Raw genomic sequence first — 21,870 nt, forward strand, 5'->3', positions numbered from 1 at the left:
ACTTAGTCAATCATATAGTAGCTGAAATAATTAATTGAGTTAGTTAAATTAGTTATTTACAAGCTTAATTAATTTTCGTTATTAAATTGGTCTTAAATCTGGTCAAACTTAATTATGCATGATATTTTAGTTATTATGACATGTTATTAATTTTGTCTTAATTTATACAGCTTATAAATATGTTTTTAAGCTTATTTTTAATATGTTAACTTTATTACTTGTTTTAATTATGTCCTAAGGCTGCCGAATTTAATGTGCAGCATTTTAGTGTTAATTTAATGTGTCTAAACATGAATTTGAATTATTTGATGAATGTTGCTGCAGGTACATCATCCATGAACGTTTTTGGAGCATGTAAGGTATTAAAAGAGGGTACATGAAGGGGACGGCACGTGCATGAATGGGAGAATGAAGTTGGCTGCTGTTTGAAGTCTCCTAAGTGACCATTCAGCCGAATTTATTGCTTACACACTGTTGAATACATCATGGCTGTTCGGATCAAGGTGTTCACATTCAAAGACTCTTCAAAACTTGGTTTTCACACTCAAAGTGACTACTCAACATCTTCTTAATTGCTGGTAATTTTTCAGCAATAGTTGGCAATTAAATGAGCTCCTTTAAGCACATCAACCGAATGTAGCTGCTGCCATTTACTCCCTCAAGCTCCAAGTTCAATTGTCCATCTAGAAGGTGACCATTGGAGCTCCAAGTTCAGCCGAATCTAGCTAGCCCATTTAAGTAATTCATTTGCTTAATTTTTAAGGAATTTAAGTGACCATTCGGCTAGCCTAGTGGATTATTATAAATAGCTAAATTTTCACTTTGTAAGGGACTTTTGACATTTTAATTAGCGAATTGCTGCCAAATTTGTGAGGCATTTTCTCTCAAATTTCGTTCGAGACCCGTAAGACTTATCTAAGCTTTTTAGTGGCGTCTTTCCGAGTCTTTTTCGAACTTATCACTCCTTAAACCCGAGTGTGGCGTTCACCTTTGATACCTTTGGTTCATACTTTCCTAAGTATCGGGTCAAGGTCCTTTTCAACCATTTCCAATTCATTTAGGTCCTATAAGTTTCGGGTCGACACTTTTCTTTAGTGTTGGTTCATTCTTGACCTCTTTGAACCATTACCAATTCGTACCAAATACCATACCATTTCGTACCAATTCCATACTATTTCGAACCAATTCCCAAATACCAAAACGTACCAAAACCAAATACCATTTCTTAATTATCCTAAATCGAACTCGTCCATTCTATTCATACCTTTTCGACTTAAACCAAATCCACATCCAACTTTGCATGAACTTATCTTACTTCTTTGAACACAAATATATTCTATCTCCTTCTCGTCTATTCTACTTCTTCATTTACGATCGGGAACTAAACGACTCGGACTCAACTACTAAACCGAGATCGTATCAGTAAGTGTTTTTGGGAAACAAAAAGGGTTCAAAGGGCTAAATAAATGATGGTGAAAGTTGTTAACAAAGAAAAAAAGTAGTTAAGGTGTTGGATAGGATGGATAGATGAACTTAAAGATAAGAATGAACCACTACTATGTAAAGTATTAACCTGAGACTTATAAGTCGCTTAAGGTGGACCTTGACTCGTTACCTAAAAAGGTAGGAACCAAAGGTATAAATTTGGTAAAACGCCACACTCAGAATGAGTGATAAGTTCGAAAGAAACAGAATGACGCCACTAGCAAGCTAGATAAGTCACGCTAAGTCTAAAATGAAATAAGAGAGTTGAAAAATCACAAATGTTATAAACATTCAATAATGAGCAAAAAGTCTAAAATACATCAAAGAAGCTAAATATTTATAGCCTTTACATGGGTGAGCCGAATAGGCACTTTAGTAAGCTGAATGGACAGCAAATAAAACCTAAAAGGGGCTGGAAATTTCGTTGAAGTTTCTTGAACGTCCTTGGAAGCTTCCTTGAAGTTTCGTAGCATGGGAGACACCAATGGACAACATCTAGAAGCCTACATTCAGTTGGACATTAATGGAAGTGAATGGTGAGCTGAAAAGGTCTTGGTAAGAGTCGGCCAAGTTGCTTGAATGGCTTTAATTGAAGTTCCTTGTTCAGATAAATAGTTTGGGAACTTTAAATTGTAGCTTGAGTATTGTAATGGTCACCCAAGTATGAAACCAAATGCAAACAGCCTTGTGTGTGTGAAAACAAAAATCTAGACAGCATTGTAATGTGAACGGAATATGCAGCTAGTGTGAAAGCCTTCAAGGGAGCTTTGGGGAGCTAATCGGCCACTTTGGGAAAAATGAACAGTAGCGTGGCTTTGGTCATTGAAGTCTGTTGGAACGCCGGTGCCTCCAAGGTGCAATGAAAAAATAAAATAATTAAAACATTCTGGCGATCCAAACCAAGGATCCATGTGTAAGGAATGAATCGGGGTGATAAAAAGGGTTTCAAAATTATCGAAACTTCAATCTGAGTAGACAGCGACGCCTAGGCAACAGGAATGCTGAACCACTATCGAACCAAGCCGCAACCTTTTTCGATGTCAGCCTCTACGTAGTCCACCTGATTGACAATGAATGGTAGAAATCCCAGAAAACTATTTTCAGAGAGTATTTTGCTAAACGACTGCTAGACAACCTTGCATATTTTCGGGCTAGTTTTTATATATACTATTTAGGGTTTTTACCCTTTCTATATATAACTCCCTCTTAATTGGTATATATTTATAACGAATTTTAATTCATTAAAATTAATCCGAACATAATAATTATCATTCAAATAAATATAATAATGTTTAACCGAAAAATTATAATTACATTAATTATAATAAAAATTTCGGTAAACTATATTTATTTAAACTTATATACGAACTAAATTCATATATCAATAAAATTATGTTCTGATTATGTGTACAACATCCTTGTACATATTGTATGTTAAACAATTTGATTGCCCAATTAAATTAATTCTATAATTAATTTAATTCATGTGACAACCAAGCAATATACCAACTATGTTTTACCTCGTTCATTTCAACCATAGGGTGTAACCCTATAGGTTCTTGTAACGTTAGCAGTAATATTAGAACGAATCTAATGTTACAAACAATGAGTGGCATCTAGCAATGCATCAATGCTACCTAAGTTACAAGAAGTCATGATTCGACATAACCTTTCATGCATTAATCCTTAAGTCCTATATCTTTGGAATGGACACAAGTCATGGAATAGTCACACTTGCATAGTCCATCCCATGTTTCTTGATACCTTGAGTAGACTATGATACACAAATAAGTATGACATCTCATATCAACTTATTTGAGCATGGCCATGCATTTCTAGCCTCACTCAATCAAGTGGCATGAGATATTACTCCCATTATGTAGGAGGGACTTATCCTATATTGATCAACTATATCCCTCAACATAGATTGTGGTATATCCAACATCAGTCTTTATAGAACAACCAGTTACGATATTTGTTTGACTGTATCAAAATATACAACTCACGATGTTGGGATAAAGATGATCTCAAGTATGAGGATCATATGCATATTAATCACTATGAGTAATGTTGTGACAATTACATAATAATCCAAGAAACATACTCATAGCGGGCCAATCCAATATGTTGTTCTCTATCACACATATTCATGCATTGATTCTGACACTCCATATCAATGACAACTCTTTATCATCAATCAACTACATGTTAGTCTTAATGCATTATTATTGTCCTAGCCAACAATAATACTTGACTAAGGATCTTTTAAGAATAATCATATTATTCCCAGGACATTATTATAAAACAGTTTATTTATGCACACAGAAAAGAAACTGAAATAATAATGACAACACCTTATTATTAATAAACATGATAAACCAAGTATGTTATTACAACCATCTCGTGACTGATCTTTGGGCATACTCTTACAAAGTCCACAAAGTGGTGCTTTGAAGAGCTGAACCATCAGCTCATTTATGACGTCCCAAGCAATGTATACATTAATTCAGCAAATTAATTCGGCAGCTTAGTATACATTAAAAATCATGCTTTCAACTAGGACACATTAAAATAATTAGTAACTAAGACATATTAAACACAAGTAATAAATTAAGATATATATTAAATGTTGCTGTAGCTAAACAAATTAAAAACATGTTCTAAATGAGACACATTTAAATTCGGCTGGAACATATTAAAACCATGTATTAAGCTAAACATAATTATGAGCTAAGCTAATTAACTAATTTAATAACACATTTATTTTGTTCCAGCAATTATGCGTATGAGCTAAAAGAACTAAGTATGAGCTCAAAGTGATACAGCCACGCTTCAAGTCCAACCTAGCTCGAGCAAGGAGCCTTTGGAGCTTCCTCAAGGTCCAATCACCCGATCACGAGCTAAACAATTCAAGGAGGCTGTTTCAGCCTTAGTAGATCAAGTTTGGGGCGAGACTTTGGTTGGACGCATTGACGAAGCTTGGACAAACTCGATGAGCCTTCCTTGCACTTTAATACGAGCTGAATTAACTTCCATTTCAAGCTCAATGAGCTCGAACTAGCTCAATTTCATTAAGACCTTATTATAGTAGCTGAAATAATTATTTGAGTCATTTAATTAGTTTATTACAGCTCAATTAATATTCATTATTTATTTGGTTTAAAATCTGGACAAATTTAATTATGCATGATAATTGAGTTATAATTATATGTTATTAATTTGTCTTAATTTCTACAGCTCATTAATATGTTTTTTTTATGCATGTTTTAATGTGTCAATTTTATTACATGTTTTAATTATGTCCTAAGGTGGCCGAATTTAATGTGCATAATTTTTGTGTCATTTGCTGCCAAATTAATGTGTTTAAAAATGTATTTGATTTATTGAATAAATTTTGCTGTAGGTACATCCCATTTGGACGTCCTTGGTGCATGAATGAATTAAAAGAAGATACATGTAAGGGGACGGCACATGCATGTTTGGGGAATTAAATTTGGCTGCTGTTTGAAGTATCCTAGGTGACCATTCGGCCAAAGAAGCTATTGCTTCCTACTCCCAAGTTGACCATTCAGCCGACTTTTAATTCTTTTCACATTGCTGGATTCATCTTGGCTGTTCGGTTCTATATGTTCACATATTTGACTCTTCAAAACTGACTTTTCACACTTGTGTGGCTGTTCAACAACTATCTTTAATGTTCCTATCTTTTCAGCCAACAAGTGCCAATTTAAGGAGTAATTTAAGAGCAAGGCCGAACCTGGACAAGACCATTGATCTACCGATGCATTCATCTTTGCAAGGTGCATTTGCTTCATGCTTAAGCTGCCCATTTGAATGCCCATTCAGCCGAATCTTATGGAGGAATTAATTCTGGAATTTTCTTGATTTTTCTTAGCTTTTAAGTTTGTCTATTCGGCTAGCCTTTGAAGAACTATAAATATTTGTTTGTTCATTTGTAAAAGGGACTTTTGACATTTTAATTAGCGAATTGCTGCCAAATTTGTGAGGCATTTTCTCTCAAATTTCGTTCGAGACCCGTAAGACTTATCTAAGCTTTTAGTGGCGTCTTTCCGAGTCTTTCCCGAACTTATCACTCCTTAAACCCAAGTGTGGCGTTCACCTTTGATACCTTTGGTTCATACTTTCCTAAGTATCGGGTCAAGGTCCTTTTCAACCATTTCCAATTCATTTAGGTCCTATAAGTTTCGGGTCGACACTTTTCTTTAGTGTTGGTTCATTCTTGACCTCTTTGAACCATAACCAATTCGTACCAAATACCATACTATTTCATACCAATTCCATACCATTTCGTACCAATTCCCAAATACCAAAACGTACCAAAACCAAATACCATTTCTTAATTATCCTAAACCGAACTCTTCCATTCTATTCATACCATTTCGACTTAAACCAAATCCACATCCAACTTTACACGAACTTATCTTACTTCTTTGTACACAAATATATTCTAACTCCTTCTCGTCTAATCTACTTCTTCGTTTACGATCGGGAACTAAACGACTCGGACTCAACTACTAAACCGAGATCGTATCACAAAGGAGCTGAACTAAATTTAGCTAAAACTAGAAATTATTCAAGCAACTAGAGACGCAAGCATCAAAAATAGACATGAGCTCAATTAAGCTTAAGTTGAGCTAGAATTCGAGCTATATGAGCTGAAGAACATTAAAGTTTAGCTTATTGAGCTGAAATTAAGCTTCATCTTGCACTTGGGCCCCTCGAGCTTAGGCCATTCTCAATGTTGTGGAGTTAGGTCATAACATGATGTGACCGGGTTTGCATCACCTATACCCAAAGCTCCTTGGATTGATATATGAATGGACTTTGTCCTTGGATTACCTCGAACAAAAACAGGGAAGGATTCTATTTATGTTGTAGTTGATCAATTTTCAAAGATGTCACATTTTTTTACATGTACAAAAACTGATGATGCTGTTCATATTGCTAATCTTTTCTTTAGGGAAATCGTTCGACTACATGGAATTCCAAGTACGATAGTGTCTGATCGGGACGCAAAGTTTTTGAGTCATATTTGGAGATCGTTGTGGGGGAAGCTCGGGACTAAATTGCTATTTTCAACCACTTGTCACCCTGCAAACGGATGGACAAACAAAGGTGGTTAATCGAGTGTTGCCTACTTTGTTGTGAGCCATTATCCCAAAAAACTTAAAGTCATGGGAGGAGTGCTTACCTCATATCGAATCGATCAGTTTTTCGGCGACTAAATTTTCTCCTTTTGAAATTGTTTATGGATTTAATCCTTTGACTTTGTTGGAATTAGTTCCTTTACTTAACGATCAATTTATTCATATAGATGCGAAGAAAAAGGCCGAGTATGTCAAGGAGTTTGTAACACCCCAAACTCGGCCCAGACGCTATGGCTTAATCTAGTGTGTCACATTGAAGTGTTTTAGCGAAAACTGTGTTTCCATTGAAAACCCTTAAATTGAAAGAATCCTTGATTAACTTTTAGGAAAAAAAACACCTTTCAGTTGCGAAAACCTTGTTTAAAACATTTGATTTAAGAAAACTTAATATTTAAGAATTTAATTGCGGAAACGTAGAAACACACTATAATTTAGAAAACCCATGTTCAACTTCTTGTAATTACAGTGAAAATTAATAACAATAATTTAAGTAATAATAACATAATGAAAACCTTATTACAATCTGGTCTAAAACATACTTAATAAGAAATATAAACTTAAATGCTAAAAAAACCCAAGTCCAAAACATCTTGCTAGCTGGCCATCCAGAGTCCCTCCAAACATAGAACCTTCTACTGAGCATCACCTGAAAATAAAATAAAAGAGGGGGTGAGTTTTCGTAAACTCAGTGTGTACAACCTTCGGCAAAAATAAGCATTCAAAATAAAAAAAATCATTCATCAATCATGCAATGCAATCCCATCCAAATTATCCATCCGCTACACACCAATTTTGTCCCCCGTCACACTATGTAGGGACATAAATATCGACCCACCCAACCCACACACCATGGTAGCCCAGTTGCGAAACTACCTTCATTTACATATTAGGCTTTAAAAGCCGTCGGTGGATCCACAATTGTCAAGCAACCATACGATCCTCATATACTTCCTCCGTTCCATAATTCCCACCCATATGCAACCTAAGCAGAATATCATATGTAGTATGTTACATCCATAAAACTTACATTCAGCACCTAGGGGTAATTCGGTCATTTTTTTCTGTTAGGGGCGTTTCAGAAATTTTTCCTTAATTATGGTTTTCACTTACCTTGGCCCGTTAACAAGTCCCGCGAGCTAAGATGAACGAATACTATGCACCAGGTAGGATTCCAGAGAAGAGGAGGTGGGTCATTAAGACCGCTTAAGTACCAAGCTCTCCTTAGATCCAATCTAGACATCCATATACCCATTGCCACACCTTAACCCTTTTGACCTATCCACAGTCGCAATATATTATTTAGTCTTATATGGATATCATATACTAGGCCTATAACCCCTTACAAAGCCCAAACAATTTCACATACCTGTATTTGGCCCACTAAGCCCAATCATATTCATATGGCCCATTAGGCCCAAATCACATTTTTATGGCCCGTTAGGCCCAGTCACATTCATATTCATGCTCATATACAAGTTCCTATCACATAGCATCAACATTCAGTTTTTGCCTATTATGGGCCCAACAGCCCATCGGGCCCATTTAGCCCATTTCGGCCCATATGGCCAAATCACAACCCAAGTCCACAGAATCGCCCATGGGCCTCAGGCAACCTATCGGTCTCCCTCTTACGAGTGTTCGCGCACTCACAAGACTACCATAGCCAAACTTTTGGCTTTTTGACATTTCGACATTTCGGCTTTTCAGCATTTCAGCTTTTGCCGATACATAATGTGTGTGCAGTGTATGTACACACATGGTAAGCAAGCGTGATGCGATCTCCTTAGCCCAAACCTACAATTGATATCACTCAAAGATTAATCACACGTACTTATCGATTACTTTACCAAAAGCCAGAATCTCACCTTAACCTTACCTGAACGCCAAGCCTTTACTAGCTTTTACTTTGATCACTAAACACGCGTATTTCTCAAATCTGAAGAGCAAATCGACAGGAATCCAAAACTGAGATCTGACACTAATTCCCTACCAAAGTTGATTAGAAAGAAGTGAGGGACCGAATACTCGATACTTATCAAAAATCGATTGGGAGCGCGAACACTTACATTAGAATCGACTAGGTGGAAAGAATAGTGACAGCACCAAGGGTATTCGGCTATTAGAGATTTGAATGGAAACAACTGATTACTCAGCACCAAAGAAGAGAGGAAGAAGAATCGGCTAAAGCAAAGAAAATATTGAGTAGAGGAGGGAAAGGAATTCGGGACAAAGAAAGAAGAGAATAAAAAAGGGTTTTCGGCTTTTTAGAGAAAAGGGTCTCTGGCACAAAGTGAAGGGAAATTCGTCATTAGCTTTTCAACCCTCCCATTCGGCACCTATTTATAGCCCTATAGCCAAATTCTTCAAGCCCAAGCTCCCAATTCGACTCCACTTACTCCTCACTTCTCATCTCCTCGTTTTTCTCCTTGATAACCCCTTGATCCTTTCCTTAATTTTCTCTTCTGAACACTCCCCTTGGAGTCCATCTTCACGCCACTTCCATCCTTCTAGAAGGCCAAAATTAAAATCTAAAAATACTAATCTAGGATTCTAACCTTGGACCCCCTTGCTAGCTATGAACGCCACCTCACTACACCTTATGTGGCGTCACTTAGCCACTCCACCACAGGCTCATTTTGTGTCCAATTGTTTCTTCATTTATTCAAAAGCCCACCTATTTGTTAGCCCTGATTCTTTTAATAATTAAATTATAATTTCTTCTACCCCTTAATTCAAACTCAACCTTATCTAAGACCTATTAAAATTATCGCTTGGATAAGAATATTAAACACAATTTTTATCAAAATTGAAAATAAAGAAAATTCTGGATTTTAGGATTTTTGGATTTCGGGATTTTTGGGGCGTTACAACTCTACGTCCCTAAAAGAAATTTCATCCTCAAAATTCACCTGATTCAAACAGTTGAGGATGTGACGTTGCACAGCTTCCTCAGGTTCCCAAGTAGCCTCCTCAACCTTGTGATTACACCAAAGCACTTTGACTAATGGAACAGACTTTCTTCTCAGTACCTTAACATTACGACCAATTATTTGTATGGGCTCTTCCTCGAAAGTTAGGTCTGGTTTGACCTTGATTTCTTCAATCACCACGAAATGGGAAGGATCTAAGCGATACTGTCTCAGCATAGAAACATGGAACACGTCGTGGATCTGGCCTAGTTCAGGAGGTAATTCCAGTTGATAAGCGACTGGCCCAATCCGCATTGCAACCTGATATGGCCTAATGAACCTTAGGCTTAGCTTTCCTTTACGTCCAAACCTTAACACCTTCTTCCACGGAGAGACCTCAAGAAAAACTGAGTCTCCCATGGCATACTCTATCTCTCGACGCTTAAGGTCAGCATACGACTTCTTTCTATCCGAGGCCTCCTTCAAATGATCCCAAATCAATTTTACCTTATCCTCAGTATCGGCTACTAACTCAGGGCCCAAAACTCTCCGTTCGCCCAACTCCGTCCAACATGTTGGATCGACACCTTCACCCATACAGTGCCTCGTATGGAGCCATCCCAATGCTCACTTGATAACTATTGTTGTACACGAATTTGATTAACGGTAAATAGTCCTCTCAGCTACCTCGGAACTCAATCATGCATCCCCTCAACAATCTTCAAATACTTGGATCACCCTTTCCAACTGTCCATCAGTTTGAAGGTGGAAAGCCGTACTGAAATTCAACCTAGTACCCAACACCTCATGCAGCTTCTTCCAAAATCGTGAAGTGAAACTTGGGTCCCTATAAGATATTATGGAAACTGGCACTCTATGCAATCTTACAATCTCTGCCACATACAGCGTAGCCCATTTTTGCAACGAGTAATCGATACGAACCGGTACAAAATGGGCAGACTTGGTTAACTGATCCACTATAACCCATATCGAGTCTTTCTTAGCAGGCATCAAGGGTAGCCCACTAACAAAGTCCATAGTGATCCTTTCCCACTTCCAGAGTGGAATCTTCACTGGCTAAAGCAATCCTGAAGGCACTGATGTTCCGCTTTAACCTTTTGACAAACCAAGCATTTACCCACGAACTCCATAACCTCGTACTTAAGTCCAGGCCACCAATAAAGCTCACACAAATTTCGATACATCTTGTTTCTGCTAGGATGCATTGCGTAGAGACCGCTATGTGCTTCCTGTAGAGCAAACTGCCTTAGATCATCGTCCTTTGGTATACACAGTCTCCCACGGAAACACAATACTCCTTCACTATTTATCCCAAAGTCTGATGTCTCCCCACTCTCTACTTGTTTAAAACGAGCACTCAAAGTCTCATCCACTAATTGCTTACCCACACTGGCTTTACTTGAAGCTCAGCTAACAAGCTACCATCATCCAACAAACTTAAACGGGCGAGCATAGCTCTCAAGTCTATCTTAGCCCTACGACTCAACGCATTGGCTACCACATTCGCTTTGCCAGGGTGGTATTCAATCATACAATCATAATCCTTCAATAATTCCACCCACCTATGTTGCCTAAGGTTTAGCTCCTTTTGGGTAAGGAGGTACTTCAAGCTCTTGTGGTCTGAATAAATTATGCACTTCTCCCCGTACAAGTAATGCCTCCATATTTTAAGTGCGAACACCACCGCAGCTAGCTCAAAATCATGGGTTGGGTAATTCGCCTCGTGAGTCTTAAGTTCTCGTGATGCATATGCAACCACCTTTCCTTCTTGCATCAATACGCAACCTAAGCCTACATGCGATGCATCACTATAAACCGTAAACTCCTTCCCAGGCACTGGCTGAATCAACACAGAGGCCTCAGTTAAAACTTTCTTGAGTTTTCTAAAACTCTCTTGCTGCTTATCTGTCCAAACAAATGGTACCCCCTTCCTAAACAACTTAGTTAATGGTGCAGCAATTACCAGAAAGCCCTCAACAAATCGCCTCTAGTATCCTGCCAAGCCCAGAAAACTTTAGATTTTCGATACCGACTTGGGTGTTTTCCAGTCTAACACCGCTTATATTTTTCGAGGATCCACCTTAATCCCCTCGGCTGACACCACATGTCCTAAAAAAGTAACCTCCCTTAGCCAAAATTCACACTTACTGAATTTGGTATACAACTGCTTCTCACTCAAAGTCTGCAACACAATCCTTAAGTGTGCATCATGCTCATCCTCATCTTTTGAGTACACCAAAATGTCATCTATAATGACTACCATGAACCAATCCAAGTAGGGTTGAAAGATCCGATTCATGAGATCTATGAAACCGGTAGGTGCGTTCGTCAGCCTGAATGGCATCACTAAGAACTCGTAGTGCCCATAACGAGTTCTAAAAGCCGTCTTATGAACATCTGCCTCCTTTACTCTCAATTGGCGATATCCCAAACGTAGATCAATCTTCGAGAAAATAGAAGCTCCCTTAAACTGATCAAAAGGATCATTGATTCTCAGTAAAGGGTACTTGTTTTTAACAGTTAACTTGTTTAACTATTGATAATCTATGCACATTCGTAAGGTTCCATCTCTTTTTGCTCTTTTTCATTCTTTTTTTCTTTTTCCTCACTTGTTTTAACAGAATTTCTCAGTTTGATTTGGTCCTCATGGACTTGTTCCGGAGTGAGCGGCACTAAGGTAAGTTTCTTTCCTTGATGCTTGAAAGAATACCTATTGGTACGACCATCGTGAGTGACTTTTCGATCCAGTTGCCATGGTTCTCCTAGCAATAAATGGCAGGCTTGAATAGGTACTACGTCACACACGACTTCGTCTTGATATTTACCGATAGAAAAGGCGATGCGCACTTGTTGAGTGACCTTAAATTGGCTTTCGTTGCTAAGCCCTTGTAGTTGATAAGGTCGTGGATGCTTGGTAGTGGTTAAGCAAAGCTTTTCCACCATCGTCGTGCTGGCTACGTTCGAGCAACTTTCACCATCAATAATAACTCTACAAAGCTTACCTTGTACATGGCAGCGAGTATGAAAGAGATGTTCTCGTTGTTGCTCGCTCTTTGGTTTTGCCAAAGAGGGTTGTCCACGATCATGAAGATCATAATCAGTTCTAGGGACACGCCAAGGAGCGCGCCTATGAGCAGGAGGCTAGTTATCCACATCGTCTTTAATTTGATCTCGATATTGAGGCTCTTGATTCAACCGCACCTCATTGATAGTAGCAGTCAACGCTCGAAGTGCAGCAGCCTGTTCGTCCAACTGTTGTTGGAATTTTTTAAATATGTCACTAGTATTATCACCTGTAGACATTTTTTTTTAAAACCTGCAAAACACTCAACACTCAAAAATAAAAGTTATCAAACCTCACCGTTAATCACTCAAAAAGAAAAAATCAAATTCTCAATGAGGTCGAATTCAATATTGTGAGTTCTTTATCAGAGTTTATATCAACCAATTAGAGAGTGTGAACCAAACTACCAAAGAATCCTAATTTGCACTAGGATGCCAAAAACTGACGAGACACCAATTGATTCGTGTTGCACCGAGGAAGAAGTTGTGCACACGTTTAAATCCTACTAACACAAGAAACAAGAAGGTGTTAGATAACGTAAAGGAAGAATAAAGGGAAACAAATGAAAACCTACAGCTAAGAATCAATAAAAATTGCTGAAAACAGAAAACCCGAAAAACTGCGGAGTAACTTGACAACTTCGTTCGAGGTGTTCCCGACTTCCAAAAATCACGAAATTAAATCTGGAGTGTCCTTATATATTGAATTTTTGATCTGGAAATTTTGGGCACCAAATTCAACCCGCTAAATCTTTTTTTAAATTTTTATTGAATTTCGTATTTTTTGATTTTTTTGACTTTTTTGACTGATTTTTTTGTGGGAATAAATTTTTTATATTCAATCACAGTGCCAAAAACATGTATGTAAAATTTCAGATCAATCGGACAACGTTTACCCACTCAAATGAATTTTTTTTGAACAATTTTTCTGGGTAAAACTGCCGTTTTATGCTTTGAAAATAGAGATCAGTTTAGAAATCAACCAAGAACACCCAAAACGCCCAAAATCTGATACCAAATGATACGGGGTTGCGCGCGGACCAAGATCGAGTTGCCAAGTCACGAGAAACTCCTACGAAAACCCTAAACAATTAGATCTGAAACGAAACAGAAAATTAAAAGATTAGATTTTTGAATTTTCAGATCTGAAATAAAATCCCCAAATCAGTAAAGAATCAAATTGAGAATAGAAATAAGTGTTAGGGTCCTTGAAACCCTCAAGGAGATTGTGATTCTGCCCAATTGAACACCAAGATAGTTTTTCCCAAATTTCGACAATCTAATTTCACCCAAAAAGAGTATGGAAAAACCTAGAAATTGGGGATTTTTGGGCTGATTCCTTAAGATAGAAAAAGGCTGAAAACACAATAAGAACAGAAAATAGATTAGATAATGATTCAGCACAAGTAGAAATAAAGAAAGAATTGACAGTAAGAAATTAAAAGATAAGTCCTAAGAAGCCTTAAAATCTCGAAAGATCTCACAACTCCCTTCAAACGGCTCTAATCTCCCCTCCAAAGAATATCAATGGCAAGAAGAAGGTTGAAGATAGCTCCCACAATCAAAAAGATTGTTAAAACAACTTCTAAAGAAAACTCAAGAGAAAATCCTTGAAGAACTCAAAGAAAATTCTGCTCTCAACAAATCTGAAATTTTAATAATAATGATAAGTGTTTAACAAGGTGGATAGCCATGCCTTTAAATAGGCCTTATAACTAGTCCTAATCTAATTAGAAAACTAAAATAAAAAAACTCCTAATTATTTTAATATGGAAATTCGGTCAAAGGTCATTTTATCTGGGACTCTTGGACTGAATATTGACATAAAAATTTAAACTAAGTAAATAAATAAATAAATAAATAAAAATAAAAATAAAACTTTACAACTTGGGCCACTTTGACAATTTGGCCTGATTTTCAACTAAGTATGGATGGATTTTTTTATTGGGCTGGGAATTTGCTTATTGGGCCTCGCCTTCAAGAATTTGGGCTTTTGTGACTCGTATCAAAGGCTCTTAGCCTCCGTATCACTAATATAAGCCAAAAAGGCTTCGCACCCCTTTCGTACTAACTTTTCAGCCCTTAATGCCGAAATCATGTTCGATAGGTAGTTCCGGCGTTCACCAAACACTACCACTTCCTTATCCTCTGTTGTTCTTAACACCATTCACTTTGCAGTGCAATCCAAAGTGGCTCAATGCTTCACCAGCCAATCCATACCTAAGAATAAGTCGAATTTGCTAAACGGCAGTTCCATCAAATCCGCTAAAAAGGTAACCCCTTGGACCACTAAGGGTATCTCCCTAAACAACTTATTCACTCCTACTGACTGCCCTAACGGACTTATCACAGTCATCTCATTCACAATAATATCAAACATATCACCCAAAGACTTAGTCTTATTGCATGCAACATATGAATGCATCGATCCAATTCGGCTCCACTTACTCCTCACTTCTCATCTCCTCATTTTTCTCCCTAATAACCCCTTGATCCTTTCCTTAATTTTCTCTTTTGAACACTCCCCTTGGAGTCCATCTTCACGCCTCTTCCATCCTTCTAAAAGGCCAAAATTAAACTCTAAAAATACTAAGCTAGGATTCGAACCTTGGACCCCCTTGCTAGCTACTAATGCCACCTCACTACACCATATGTGGCATCACTTAGCCACTCCACGACAGGCTCCTTTTGTGTCCAATTGTTTCTTCATTTATTCAAAAGCCCACCTATTTGTCAGCATTGATTCTTTTAATAATTAAATTATAATTTCTTCTACCCTTAATTCGAACTCAACCTTAGCTAAGACCTACTAAAATTATCGCTTGGATAAGAATATTAAACACAATTTTATCAAAATCAAAAATAAAGAAAATTCGAGATTTCAGGATTTTTGGATTTTGGGATTTTTGGGGCGTTACAGAGTTGCACCAAAAGGTTCGAGCCAATATCAAATCAAGAACTGAGAGCTATGTTCAAAAAACAAACAAAGGCTGAAAGAGAGTTGTGTTTGAACTCGGTGATTGGGTTTGGGTTCATATGCGAAAAGAACACTTTCTAGCCCAATGTAGGTCCAAGTTACTACCACGTGGAGATGGACCCTTTCAAGTCTTGGAACAAATCAATTACCAAGTGAGTATAATATAAGTGTGAGCTTTAATGTGTCTGATTTGTCTCCTTTTGATGCAAGCTCCGATTTGAGGACAAATCGCTTTGAAGAGGGGGGAAGATGCGGCCATGCCTCGAGTCACACCAAGCTCAAGCAAGGATCCTTTAGAGCTACAACAAGGACCTATCACCTGAGCACGAGCTAAGCAATTCAAAGAGGCCATTTTAGCCTTAGTAAACCAAGTGTGGGGTAAGACTGTAACAATCTGGTTTTGACCCTAGTCAGAATAGTAGTTTCGAGTCCACATATCCGAGTAAAAAAATATTTAAATATTATTTTCTGTGCTTATGATATGTGAATGAGCATGTGTGAAAATCTCTTACAAAAATTTGAATGTTTGTGTGCTTAATTTTGAAAAAGGACCTAATCGCGTAAAATGTAAAAGTTGTCTGCTATATGTTAAAAGTGCCTATTTGATTTGGATTTATGATTGTGAGGTCCTTATGATGTTATTTGACCATTCAATGAATTAAATGACATATTTGGACATTAGATAGTGGAATTCTAATAAAAATAGCAAGGTTAAAATGGTAAAATGAATATAAATGTTTATTAATTATAACAAAACATGGAAATGGTGTATTTTATCATCTTGTTTTCCAAAATTGAAGAAATAAAAGCTAGTTTTTATGTGTTTGAAGCATTCGGCCAACATCTAGCTTGATTAAAGTTCCGTTTTAACTCGATTTTCGATAATTTCTACGTTTTTGTAATCGTTGCTTCATATATTATTAGGCCCATGCCTTAATTTCTAATTTTGCTGATGATTTTGAAATGTGCCATGGATGAATTCATGAGCTTTATGTTGTTAATTGATTAAATATGAAAGTTTGATGTTGGGTTTATATGTTTTGACTTTGGATTTTTGATGATTTTGAGTAAAATGGGCTAAATTATAAAAATGTTATTTTGAGGGACTAAAATGTGAAATAAATGAAATGTATGGACTTGTATGGGAGCTATGAAAATTTGGCTAAGCTTGTGTACAAGCAAATTATGTGTATTTTGTGATTTTGTGAATTAGGGACTAAAATGTTAAAATGTGAAAATGTGAGGGCTACTTTGCAAATTACCCTAAATATGTGTTTATGGATTGTTTTGAATGAATTTATGATAAGCTAAATTTAAACTTATATAAATCAAGAATTAAAGAAAACAGAGTTAGATCGGGGAAAGTCGAAAGTTGTTGAGTAACCGATTTCATTCATTTGAATCCGTACGAGGTAAATCAATATACAATAAATGTGTTTAAATTGAATTATTATTATTCATTTGATATTGAATTGTGATGAATGAATGTCTGAGCTAAATATATACTATCCGAGAAAGTATTAATCAAGTTCTAACGTCTACGAACCTCAAGAATAGTTAGGATACATATGTCATGACATAGGATTGCGTTATGTGATTTCGTGTAAGACCACATCTGGGACGCTGGCATCGACTTCTATTTTACGTGTAAGACCATGTCTGGGACATCAGCATCGTATCTAATTTCGTATAAAACCCTGTCTGGGACAGCGGCATCGATGTTTGATTACATGTAAGACCACATCTAGGATGTTGGCATTGTATATGTTCTCTAAGCTATCCATGTATCCTTACATTTTTGAACGATTCAACGGGCATTCCGAGAAAATGAATGAATAAGTGAATATGTACCCGATTCAGGTACGTTGGAATTGTGTACTATATTTGAAAATGAAAGGTAGGTATATGTGTAAATGATGATCTGTGATTCAAGTATATGAATATGAGGTTTGTGTTGGTATTTGGCTTCAAAGTATAAGTAAATTGATGAAGTTTATATGCTTTAAATGATAAGTTTAATTGTATATGGCTTACTAAGATTTTGAAAGCTTACTTTGTGAGTGTTTGCATTATTTTTAGATATCGAAACTACTGTGACCTCGGGGATTGTTGAAGATCGTCACCACACTATTGAACCTTATTTTGGTACTTTGAAAATGTATATATTAAAGTATGAATGTATATATTAAAGTATGGCATGTATAGGCTAGAATTGTCTAGATTATGTTTTGTGATTGTATATATATTTAGCCATGTGATATGGCTTGGTATGGATGTGATTATGATATGGTTTTGGTATATGAATTATGAGGCAATATGATATATTTGCTGTGTTTATGTATGAATATAAGAAATGGTAAGATTGGTAAACTTTTGGCATGTGTTAGCTATAGTAATTGATATGAGCACGCCCCCCGAACTTCATCGAGCAAGTCTGTCAAGCCGAGCATTGACATGTTGGCAAGCTGATCCCAGCTCGTTTCCAGCTCCACGAGCTCCGTTTAGCTCAAATCCAGCTTATTCAAGCTCGATCCAACTTGCCTGAGCTAAACCGAGCTCACTCCTAGCTCATATTTAGCTCACGAGCTAAACCTTAGCTCAACTTCAGCTTAGGAGTTTAGCCTCAGCTCAACTTTAGCTCACGAGCTAAAACTTAGCTCATTTTAGTTTAAACTCAGTTTTGTCTTTAATACATTAAATAAAATTTGCACATATTCATTTAAGCATTAAACTTGTCTTATATTAATATTTGTTATTAATATATCATTGTCATTATATAAATTGATTATGTTCACATTGCCGAATTAATGCATGACATTAATGTGTTCACATCATGCCGAATTTATGAGTGTTCATGAGATGTCTTAATGACTTGTTTATTTCATGTAGGTACATTCCTTTGGACGGTACAATGTATGAATGAAGAAACATCTCTTTTGGGCATTCCACACTCATGAATGAAGAAGTATTAAATGCTGGTGCATGTACGGCTAGATGCAATGTTTCTACAAATTCATGCATGTGTCGAATGCATGTATGGACATTAAAGGCTAGTCCATGAATGGATCAAATGCATGGGATGATAGAATGCATGAATGGCTTAAGTGCATGTATGGTGGCTGTCTCTTAACTTTCCAAGGCACTTATTCGGCCAAGAAGTAGCTGCTAACTAATTCTATGTTGACCATAGAGCTCCTTGAGCATGTTCACACTTTGAATTGACCTATAGGCTACTACACATGCATGGATGGGTTCAAGAACGTCCAAGGGAAGGAATTAACTCAATAATTCAACACATTGATTGAATTAAGTGCATGCACAAAGGGGAGAACGAATTTACTAGGTTCATGCTACCATTTATGAACTTACATGCCATTAAAGTGTTTAATTATGAAGATACATGGTCCATACAAGTGCATGAACGTCCCAAGGAGATGAATGCAACCTTTTGGTGCACATACAAGTCACTTGAAGCCTTTCTTTATGACTAAGCATTCATGCACAAACTAAGGGGGAAGAAAGTGTCCATTCAGCTAGTGCATGAATCTGCCGAATTTATGAACTATTTTAATACATTAGTGTGAACGTTTTTATTATTGTGTGAACACCTAGATGCCGAATTTGAATGGTCATCTATGTGCCTATAAATATTTGTTTTCTTTCATTTGTAAAGGACTTTTGACTTTTGATCATTTGAATGAACTTTGTTCAAAGAGTGAGTTTTCTCCTCTCTAAATTCGTACGAGTTTCGATCTGACTTATCTAGCGTGCTAGTGGCGTCTATCGCTCTCTTTTGAACTTATCACCTTGCTTTGGTGTGGCGTTCAACCTTCTACAATTCCGCAATCCCACCTTGAACTGAATAGAAATCGGGGTGACACTTTTAGTGTTGAATCGTTTCTGGTGTTTAAGCTCATTTATCCATTCCACCGACTATCCTAGATTTTACCCAACTATAATATCTTTTTACAAAATCGAGCCTTCATTTATCAACTTCCATTTTTCTTATTTTTATACTTAAATCGAGCCTACTACCCTTATAAATTTACCATCACCTTAGCCAACCTTTAAAACCATTTGAAAGCTTCCGCATCTTTAGCCTTATTTCATCCTATTTCTGATAACTCAACTATTCCTCGTCGACGATCGGGCAATTAAGTGAATCGACTCAATCAACTGAGCCGGATCACATCAGTAATTCATAAGTTTTGATCATGAAATTGAAAATATGTCTGGTATGATTTTATTTTAGATTTGTTATGATTTGGTTGATGTATGGAGATGGAAATTTGGTTGGCGATGTTATGTCATGAATGGCTTATATTTTGGTTGTGAATTGATTATAAAATGTTGTGCAAATATGCTTGGTTTGGTGCTTGTAGGTTTGACCCAATTGGGGTGGCAAGTTGGCTATTCAAATGGCCTATTTTTGTCCACACGGGTGTGTGGCTAGCCGTGTGGCTCAAGTCAGATTCGACCACGGCCAAGGCACACAGGCGTGTCTTGTGGCCATGTGAGCAAGTTAGTATGTATGCCTTGTTTTGACACGGCCTAGACACACGGGCGTGTCTAATGCCGTGTATAGCACACAGTCTGATTACACGGGCGGATGACCTATACTTGTTTAAAAAATGTTTAAGTTTTGGGAAAATTTTGTATGTCTTCGGTTTAGTCCCTACTCTTTTCTGACGCATGTATTAGATCTTGAAGACCTATATAAGGGACTTTAAATTGATGTTGATCTCTAATGCTTTGATGTTATGAAATGAAAGTTAAATGTTCTGACTCGTCTGGTAATGCCTTTAACCTTAGTCCAGCGACGGATACGAGTTAGGGGTGTTACATTTGTAGGGTATCAGAGCTATGGTTTAGTCAGTTCTAGGACTACCATAGCGTATGTGAGTCTAGCTATAGATGCCATATTTGTGAACTGTGATAGTGTGATGAATCTTGACACTGAAATGTGCTTTTATATAGCAAATGGATCCCGATCGAGCCATAGCAAATGATGTCAAAAGTAATGCGCCTGCTCTCTTGTGCAAGGGACAGTGCCATCCGATTCTAGATTGGCTACAAGTAGCCGTGATGGTGAGGCTAGACAAGCCTTCTATCAGATGATGAACAATTGGTTTAGCCAATATATTAGAACCAATCCGGCTGTTCAACAACCTCCACCCCGGGTAAATCCTTCACAAACTGCTTCTATGCCATCAGTGACTCCAATTTAGTTAAGTAAGCCTCTAGTAGATAAGATTAGAACGTATGAGGCTAAAGAGTTCCGAGCTACAACAAATGATGATGCTAAAAAGGCCAAGTTCTAGTTAAAGAACATGATTAGAGTGTTTGATGAATTGTCTTTGAATCCTGAGGAATGCATAAAATGTGATGTTTCCCTTCTGAGAGATATGGCATACCATTGTGGAAGACTTTGACATCTGTGGTTCCGAGTGAATAGGTTACTTGGGAGTTTTTCGAAGCTGAGTTTCTAAAGAAATATATCTGTCAAAAATTCATCGATTAGAAACATAAAGAGTTTCTTGAGCTTAAATAAGGTTGTATGTCTGTTACAGAATACGAACAAGAATTCGTAAGATTAAGTCAGTATGCTCGTGAATGTGTATCTACAGAAGTAATAATGTGCAAAAGATTCGAGGATGGCTTAAACGACGATATTCATCTATTAGTCGGGATTCTATAAATCAAAGAATTTGTTGTGCTTGTTGAACGAGCATGTAAAGATAAAGATCTCAAGAAAGAGAAAAGATAAGCTAATTTAGAAGCTAGAGAAGTACGAAAGAGATCATCAGGCAAATCATTTCAGTCTGCATCAAAGAAATTCAGAGATGATAATAGCCGCTCAAAGATTAATATGGGGCATTCGAATAGAGATCGTGCTAGATCGTAGTCGAACTTCAAAGCTCCAGCTACATCTGTTGCCAGTGTTGGAAATGCTAAATCTAATCGCCTTGAATGCAAGCATTGTGGTAAAAGACATCCTGGTAATTGTAGACTCTATGATTGGGCTTGTTTCAGATGTGGATTGTTAGACCATTTTATTCATGATTGCCCTGAATCTGTCGACCAAGAAAGTGTACAAAATTTGAGACCGAGTGGCAATGCTTTTCATGGTAGATCTCTTAGAAATACGAGAAATGTAAGTGGCAGTCAGAGAGGGGCAAAAGATACAGCTATTAGATCCGAGGCTCGTGCACTTGCTAGAGCCTATGCTATTCGAGCTCGTAAGGAA

The sequence above is a fragment of the Gossypium hirsutum genome, chromosome A01 (assembly GCF_007990345.1).
Source record: "Gossypium hirsutum isolate 1008001.06 chromosome A01, Gossypium_hirsutum_v2.1, whole genome shotgun sequence".
NCBI lineage: Eukaryota > Viridiplantae > Streptophyta > Magnoliopsida > Malvales > Malvaceae > Gossypium > Gossypium hirsutum.